Source organism: Triticum aestivum, chromosome 6B, assembly GCF_018294505.1.
Source record: "Triticum aestivum cultivar Chinese Spring chromosome 6B, IWGSC CS RefSeq v2.1, whole genome shotgun sequence".
Lineage (NCBI taxonomy): Eukaryota > Viridiplantae > Streptophyta > Magnoliopsida > Poales > Poaceae > Triticum > Triticum aestivum.
In genome coordinates this window covers 22,495,585-22,505,393 of record NC_057810.1, presented here as the reverse complement: position 1 = coordinate 22,505,393, position 9,809 = coordinate 22,495,585, and positions in this window count along the sequence as shown.

Here is a 9,809-nt window from a genome sequence, read left to right as displayed (position 1 = left end):
TCAGAGAAGTATTGATACTCCTGCATTCTTTACAGACTGTACTGTTTTGGCAGATTGCTGTTATGGTTGCATTGTTTGCATATGTTTACTTGTTTAATGATTCTATTTGAGGATAGGAGTATTAAATATGCAGAGTCATTTAGTGTTTCAATGTTGAGTAATAATGTTAGTGATATGTTAATAATGTTAGTGATATGTTACAGTAGAATATGATAAGGTTTGCATTGGCTTATACTAACCTATCTCACGAGTTCTTGTTGAGTTTGTTGTGAATGAAGCTTTTGATAAAAAGAGAAACCATGAGAGGAATTAAGGAGACACAAAAGTTCAAGCTTGGGGATGCCCAAGGCACCCCAAGATAATATTTCAAGAAGTCTCAAGCATCTAAGCTTGGGATGCCCCGGCAGGCATCCCACCTTTTTTCTTCAACAATTATCGGTTAGTATCAGTTGAGCCTAAGTTTTTGCTTCTTCACATGAGTTGTGCTATCCTTGCAATGTAGTTTTCTTTAGCTTTGCTTGCTGTTTGAATAAAGTATCAAGATCTGAAATTATTAATTGGGAGAGTCTTCACATAGTTGCATAATTATTCGACTACTTATTGATCTTCACTTATATCTTTCGGAGTAGTTTGTCATTTGCTCTAGTACTTCACTTATATCCTTTAGAGCATGGTGGTAGTTTTATTTTGAAGAAACTTTTGAACTCTCATGCTTCAGTTATATTATTTTGAGAGTTGTTAATAGCATGGTAATTTGCTTAATGATAATATACTTGGTATTCAAGATATGTGAAACTTTCTTTAGAGTGCGTTGAATACTAAGATAAGTTTGATGCTTGATAATTTTTTTGAGATATGGAGGTGATAATATCAAAGTGATGCTAGTTGGGTGATTATGAATTTAAAGAATGCTTGTGTTGAAGTTAGCAAGTCCCGTAGCATGCACGTATGGTTAAAAGTTGTGTAACAAATTTGAAACATGAAGTGTACCTGGCTTGTGCATCCTTATGAGTGGCGGTCGGGGACGAGCGATGGTCTTTTCCTACCAATCTATCCCCCTAGGAGCATGCACGTAGTAGTTGATTTTTGATGACTTCTAAATTTTTGAAATAAGTATATGAGTTCTTTTGACTAATGTTGAGTCCATGGATTATACGCACTCTCACCTTTCCGTCTTTGCTAGCCTCTCTAATACCGTGCACTTTTCACCGGTATCATACACCCACCATATATCTTCCTCAAAACAGCCACCATACCTACCTATTATGGCATTTCCATAGCCATTCCGAGATATATTGCCATGCAACTTTCCACCGTTTTGTTTATTATGACACGCTCCATCATTGTCATATTGCTTTTTGCATGAACTTGTAGTTGACATTGTATTTGTGGCAAGGCCACCTTCAGAATTTTCATACATGTCGCTCTTGATTCATTGCATATCCCGGTACACAGCCGGAGGCATTCATATAGAGTCATATTTTGTTCTAAGTATCGAGTTGTAATTGTTCAGTTGTAAGAAAAATAAAAGTGTGATGATCATCATTATTAGAGCATTGTCCCAGTGAGGAAAGGATGATGGAGACTATGATTCCCCCATAAGTCGGGATGAGACTCCGGACAAAAAAGAAGGAGTGGCCAAAAAAAAAGAGAAAAGGCCCAAATAAAAAAATGAGAGAAAAAGAGAGAAGGGACAATGCTACTATCCTTTTACCACACTTGTGCTTCAAAGTAGCACCATGATCTTCATAATAAGAGAGTCTCATATGTTGTCACTTTCATATACTAGTAGGAATTCTTCATTATAGAACTTGGCTTGTATATTCCAATGATGGGCTTCCTCAAAAGTGCCCTAGGTCTTCGTGAGCAAGCAAGTTGGATGCACACCCACTTAGTTTCTTTTATTGAGCTTTCACATACTTATAGCTCTAGTGCATCCGTTGCATGGCAATCCCTACTCACTCACATTGATATCTATTGATGGACATCTCCATAGCCCGTTGATACACCTAGTTGATGTGAGACTATCTTCTACTTTTTGTCTTCTCCACACAATCCCCATCATCATATTCTATTCCACCCATAGTGCTATGTCCATGGCTCACACTTATGTATTGTGTGAAGGTTGAAAAAGTTTGAGATTATTTATGTATGAAACGATTGCTTGGCTTGTCATCGGGGGTATAGAAGTTGGGAACATCTTTGTGTGACGAAAATGAAACATAGCCTTAACTATATGATTTTGTAGGGATGAACTTTCTTTAGCCATGCTATTTTGAGAAGACATGATTGCTTTGATTAGTTTGCTTGAAGTATTATTACTTTTATGTCAATATGAACTTTTGTCTTGAATCTTTCGGATCTGAATATGCATGCCACAATTAAGAAGATTTACTTTGAAATTATGCCAAAGTATCAATCCGCATCAAAAATTCTTTTTTATCATTTACCTACTCGAGGACGAGCAGGAATTAAGCTTGGGGATGCTTGATACGTCTCCAACGTATCTATAATTTTTTATTGCTCCATGCTACTTTATCTACTGTTTTAGGCAATATTGGGCTTTATTATCCACTTTTATATTATTTTTGGGCCTAACCTATTAACCGGAGGCCCAACCCAGATTTGCTGTTTTATGCCTATTTCAGTGTTTCGAGGAAAAGGAATATCAGATGGAGTCAAACGGAACGAAATCAACTGGAGAAGTTATTTTTTTGAAGGAAAGCCACCGGATAGACTTGGACTCTACGTCAGAAGATACGGGAGCTGGCCACGAGGGTGGGGGCACTCCCCCCTGGGCGTGCCCCCCTGCCTCGTGGGGCCCCTGTAGCTCCACCGACGTACCCCTTGCACCCATATATACCTACGTACCCTAAAACTTTAAGAACAGAAGATAGATCGGGAGTTCCGCCGCCGCAAGCCTCTGTAGCCACCAAAAACCTCTCGGGAGCCCGTTCCGGCACCCTGCCTTAGGGGGAGACCATCACCGGTGGCCATCTTCATCATTCCGGCACTATCCATGACGAGGAGGGAGTAGTTCACCCTCGGGGCTGAGGGTATGTACCAGTAGCTATGTGTTTGATCTCTCCCTCTCTTGTGTTCTCTCTCGTGTTCCCTCTATGGCACGATCTTGATGTATCCCGAGCTTTGCTATTGTAGTTGGATCTTATGATGTTTCTTCCCCTCTACTCTCTTGTGATGAATTGAGTTTCCCCTTTGAAGTTATCTGATCGGATTGAGTCTATTATGAGAACACTTGATGTATGTCTTGCCGTGCTTATCTGTGGTGACAATGGGATATCATGTGCCTCTTGATGTATGTTTTGGTGACCAACTTGCGGGTTCCGCCCATGAACCTATGCATAGGGGTTGGCACACGTTCTTGACTCTCCGGTAGTAGCTTCGGGGCACTCTTTGAAGTACTTTTATGTTGGTTGGATGAATCTGAGATTGTGTGACACATATCTTATGATCATGCCCACGGATACTTGAGGTGACAATGGAGTATCTAGGTGACATTAGGGTTTTGGTTGATTTGTGTCTTAAGGTGTTATTCTAGTATGAACTCTATGATGGATTGAGCGGAAAGAATAGATTTATGTTATTTTACTACGAACTCTTGAATAGGTAGAATAGAAAGGATAACTTTGAGGTGGTTTCGTACCCTACCATAATCTCTATGTTTGTTCTCCGCTATTAGTGGCTTTGGAGTGACTCTTTGTTGCATGTTGAGGGCTTGCTATATGATCTATCTATGTTATTATTGTTGAGAGAACTTGCACTAGCGAAAGTATGAACCCTAGGCCTTGTTTCCTACCATTGCAATACCGTTTACGCTCACTTTTACCACTTGTTACCTTGCTGTTTTTATTATTTCAGATTACAAAAACCTATATCTACTATCTATTTTGCACTTGTATCACCATCTCTTCGCCGAACTAGTGCACCTATAAAATTTACCATTGTATTAGGTGTGTTGGGGACACAAGAGACTCTTTGTTATTTGGTTGCAGGGTTGTTTGAAAGAGACCATCTTCATCCTACGCCTCTTACGGATTGATAAACTTTAGGTCATCCACTTGAGCGAAATTTGCTACTGTCCTACAAACCTGTGCCCTTGCAGGCCCAACAACGTCTACAAGAAGAAGGTTGTGTAGTAGACATCACCAGGCAGGCCACACCGCGCGCCACCGATCGAGGTCGCCACCCGAGGAGCGCCCCGAACGCCCCGAACACCATAGGAGCGCCCCGAACCCTCCCCCCCCCCCACATGACCACCAGGGGAGTCACGAGCGCGTGGTGTAGCTCCTGCTGACGCCCCCTGAGTCCTCACCAGCGCGCCTCGCCGCTGAACGCCACTCGTGCTAGGTCCGGCCGCTGCAGGGAGGAGTGGCCCCGCCGCTGCCGACGCCAATCGGGTTTTTGCCCTGCGACGGCGGGCAGGAGAGGTGGGAGAGGGAGTCGAGGACTTGGCGGCGCTAGGGTTCCCACCTGGTCGCCGCGCAGGGGTGACCCAGGGGAGAGATATGCGTAAGTGTAAGGAGTAATGAGCATAATTGATTTGCTACCAACATTTGGCATTGCCAATATTTGGCAAACCAACATTTGTCAAAATCAAAAGTTGCCAATATTTTGCAACTTTTTGTGAGATTGGCAACGAGAATTGGCAAGCAACCAATCTCTAGCCAATATTTGACAGGCGCCAAAATTTGGCATGCCAACTTTTGGCAGTTGAAATCTTCCCAATTACTACTGAGCAACTATTTGATGCTGATTCAATTGGCACCTAAAATTCATTGTGTTAATTATTTGCGGCTTAAAAATGCACGGCAATTGCCTAGTTCCCAAGAAGAAAAATATAGCAACGGCAACAATTAATACCTAAGAACCGGGCCCCTGAGATTTTCCACAATCTTTTGCACAATCTTCCCAATGCTCGCAAGAAAAGTAAATCACCATCATAGATTCATTTCCATCCTTATATACATGGACCCCGACGCAGCAAAACCATCTCACAGCACTGAGTACTGCTCACCTCAACGACATCGTTCATACCCAAGATGGATAAGCACACGGCCCCCGTCCGCGCGGTCACACTGCTCCTCATCATCATATGCCTCCTCGCTACCCAGGCGCGATGTAAGAATCCCTCCTGATCCCGCCTCATTGATCATGGCGCTGACTTATAGTTACTCAATTGCTTACTATCTGTTGCCACACATGCAGGCCGGACCATGGACGACGGCGGCGAGAAGATCAGTTTGCCCTACGGGCTGTGCGTCTACGACAAGAGGTCGTTTGCGTGCAAGGGCGAGCGCTGCTACTGCTGTCGCGCGGCCGTGGAAGTCTGCTATTTGTCAATGAAGGAGTGCATGACGGAGTGCACCAAGAAAATGGGGCCGCCGCCGGCGGCCCGGGGCGGCGACGGCTACCTTGTTCTTCCACACAAAATGTATAATCCACCGAGGATGCTTATTTTTGAAATAAGATACGAGTATCGATCACTGGTTTGTGGTTTCCTACTTGTCTTGCGAGCGACATCATAGGCTTCTGCACAATCTTTTATTTTTAGTTTTTTACGGGCGTGCTTCTGCACCATCTTTTTTTTATCGCCTCTAGATTAGAACCTACTGCTTCGGCGCCGGCTTCCTCGTGTTGCTCGGTCACCAGACGTACCTTACTATCAGGAAATAGAACCAAACGACTAGAGTAAGTCATAGTTTAAAAAGCCAAACTGGTAATCGAACCGGCAAAGGTCGCCGATTCAGATTTTTATCGATCGGACCGTTAGTTCACCGGTTTGATAGTCGATTTTTAAGCAATAAAATAATATATATTTTTATCTATAAATACACCAATTTTTTCGGGGGGAGGGGGTGGGGTGGGGTTGGGGGAAGCATTTCATTTCATTTAATCAATAATGGGAGTACATTCATTTGCACCCGCAAAAAACAGTACATTCATTTGAAATGACAATGCTAACCTCCTGGGGGGGGGGGGGGGGGGAATTTGCTAACCAACAAGCGTATGCTGTTGACCACGACCCATCACTGCCATAGCATGTGCAACCTTATTCTGTGATCTACCTATTTTTGTGACTTGCATTGATCTTTCGTGCAACATCTCCGAGACGGCCGCCACCTGAAACATATTCCTTGATCTTCCCTTTGAATCTAATTCAAGGAACTTCAAGATCTTCGCATAGTCTGTCTCCACCTGGATAGGCAAGGGACCCCAATGCAACGACAGCTTCAGGCCCTCCTCACACGCCGATAGCTCTACCTCCAGTGCGCCCGGGCTCTGCATGCCGCGTAGATAACCGCACCTATGTGATCACGTAGGATCATACCGGCATCGGCCATTCCATCTACCTGTACGAATGAACCGTCAAAATTGAGCTTTGCAACACCGCATGGGGGAGGAATACAACTGGGTTGTACACTAGGCTCCAGCTTATGTTGAGCACCACTGTTGGATAAAATAGCTGATTGCGTCCCCTTGAGGCACTGTTCGTTTAATCCCCCCACCACAGAGATTGGAGGGGATTGGGGAGGTTTGAGGTGGATTTTGAATTGCAAGGGATTTAATCCCCTCCAATCCCTTCCAAACCTCTCCAAACCCTGTCTAACCGAACAAGGCCTGAGGATGTCCACCTCTAGCCCCTATTTGATGAGTAGCAAGGAATCGACGACACTTAATATGAAACAGAGGGAGTAATATAGTTGTTATCATGACACACAACACCATCCATCTCTTCATATTACCGCTAGGAACACACCAACAACAAACGAACCAGACTTTCTTTCAAGGATGGAATTGATCCATCATAAAGCATGCATGTGTGCTGACCTATCCCCATAGGTAAGCATATACCAGCGAAATAAAACTAACTCTAGACAGTCAAAAAAGGCAGTATGATTTATCTGTAAAAACAGAGGGGCCAACAATTTCATGTCATACATATACCAAGAGATTCACTTTCTACATGAATGAATTGCATAGCTAGAGCTACCAATGATAATATAGGAAGCCAATTAGGCAAATTAACTTACAATGGTGCTGTTCATGAGAAAAACCTAGACAGCAGGAAACCTAATACTACTGGTGAAGAGAAAAACAATTCTCACGGTGGTACTGCAGCTCTTTCTGGCACTCAGAGCGGAGAGGATTACTTTCAGGAGCATGGCAAAATTCACGAAATGGGAAATAAATGAGTAGTCTTATTCAGGGACTCAAAATTGTGACATGACTAGTGTCAATCAACATGGTGAGAACAACAAGCAACCAAATTGAGTAGCAAGCGTATGAGTCCTACAGGATTGATAAAAAAATTGTTGAGAACTTGAGTAATTAAGTTGTTAAAAATTTCAAGTATTGTTTTGTAGCTCAAAATAGATTACGACATAGTATTGTTTTGCAGCTCAGATTATGTAGTACAGGAACACAACCAGGCTGTCATTGTTTTTTACAATCTAGACAAACATGCAAGGTTCACATACTTATCTGGATAGAAGCATCAATCAATGAAAAAATTGAGATACAGAAACATCATTATCATTAACTTTCACCCTTCCCAACTACTCCCTCCGTTCCATATTAAGTGTCGCTGGTTTAATAAAAAGGTGTACTAAATCGACGACACTTAATATGAAATGGAGGGAGTAATATAGTTGTTATCGTGACACACAACACCATCCATCTCTTCATATTACCGCTAGGAACACACCAACAACAAAGGATTAGACTTTACACTGTCTCTTTCAAGGATGGAATTGATCCATCATAAAGCATGCATGTGTAATGACCTATCCCCATAGGTAAGCATATACCAGTGAAATAAAACTAGCTCTAGACGGTCAAAAAAGGCAGTATGATTTATCTGTAAAAATAGAGGGGCCAACAATATCATGGCATACATATACCAAGACATTCACTTTCTAGATGAATGAATTGCAGAGCTAGAGCCACCAACCTTTTCAGATCCAAATCAACCCATGTATGTGAGGAGAGTCATCACATAGAGTCAACACTATTTAATACTCGTACTATAACATGACTAAAAAAATTGCTCCTCAAGTTATGTTACGAGAAAAACATTTTCATGCGTTCCTCTGGATGCAGGTCCAGAGGTGCTTTAAGTTCCGTGCGGGCCAACTTTTAAATGCCACCCGAGCAACCATACATGCCAAATCTGCCCACGAGGGCCTGGCTGGCCTTAATGCAGATAACCAAATGCATCCCAACTAATTTTCGGGTTGTCTAAAAAAAACTTCCCAGGGTTTCACAAGTTGCAGGGTTACGCTTCTATTGATACGCACATGCAGGCATGCATGCCCGTGAGTCAACTTGAACTTGAATCAATCCATCTATTCAGCTGCGACAGCCAAAACAACCAGTGTTTGAGACCCACAAGTATTGTGCTGTATTGTACTACCTTCGTCCGAAAATACTTGTCGCTTAGATGGACTGCCAATCCATTTGAGCGACAAGTACTTCCAGATGGTGTTAGTACATTGTGTCGATGAACCTTGTTTACTACTTGTTGTATAAATCTTTTTGCCACGCAAAAGGTTCCCTCCAGCTCCAGGGTAGGTATGTAGAATCCAGTTCCAGAAATCACACTATACAAACTTGTGCATCTCACACACGTATTTACGACATGACCAAACAAAAGGCAAGGCAAGGCAAGGCCAAGTGCATTTTTATTCTTCTTTCTTTCTACCAAGCACAAAACCAATTCACCTTCAAAGTAATCTCCGTCCCATGACATGACTCTGCATACAGTAGAGCAGAATCCTCAGTAAAAACCAAACTAATTCTTTATTTATTTAACAACAGTTAGTGTGTTGCCAAAGTGATAGAAATGCAACCTACTATCCATCTATCTATTTGGTCACTATTGGTGTTTCCTATTTGTTGAAGTGATGATCGCTTCAAAGAAGTTACAGTACCCCGGCGGCACAAGGGACCAGGGATGGGACAAACCATAGTAATAGTAGGGATCAACCAATACAAATAGAGGTCACACGGTCTACGTACAACAAGTATGACTTGACAAAGGCTCGTCCACATCCTTGGTCGACCCAGTCTGCAAACAAAACAAGATTGTAGAAAACACGTCAATGAGAACAGCGAGAGAGGATGTGAGCACACTGTAAATAAATATCTTGAGTATTAGATTGATAACGTTGAGTGGGTTCCGTGATCCAATAATCCAAGATAACAATAATGAACACTTTGCGGATACAAATGGAGTGAAAATCAATGCTCTGTATGACAGCAGCAGATGCACACCTTTGACTTGACGTTGCGAAACCGAGCTAGATACATCACTGTTTTGATGATCCTATATCAGAATATCAAGTCAATAAGGCGGATTAACTCACGATGGTGTTGTTTATGGGCAACAAGTCGACAGCGCGAGACATACTGAATAACAGAAGAAAGGATTCTCACGGTTGGTACTGCACCTCTCACGGACACTCATCACAGCAGAGAGAGTTTCATTGAGCATGACAAAATTCATGAAACTGAAACAAATGGCTAGTCTCATTGAGGGAGTAAAAATCAAGTTCTTGAACATTACCTTCTCCATAAGCAAATTAATCATTAGAAAAGCACACAGTCAGGATTTAAAGGTGAAGAAATTTAGCTTCTGCCACAACAGTACCTCTTTTGCCACAATTTTGACACGGAACATTTCATCCTTGCGAATCACTACAAACAAGTCTCAAACTTCATATAGTTGTCCCGAAATAGGGAGTCCCAACTCTAAAACAAGTGTAAAATTCCAACATATATTCCTACGT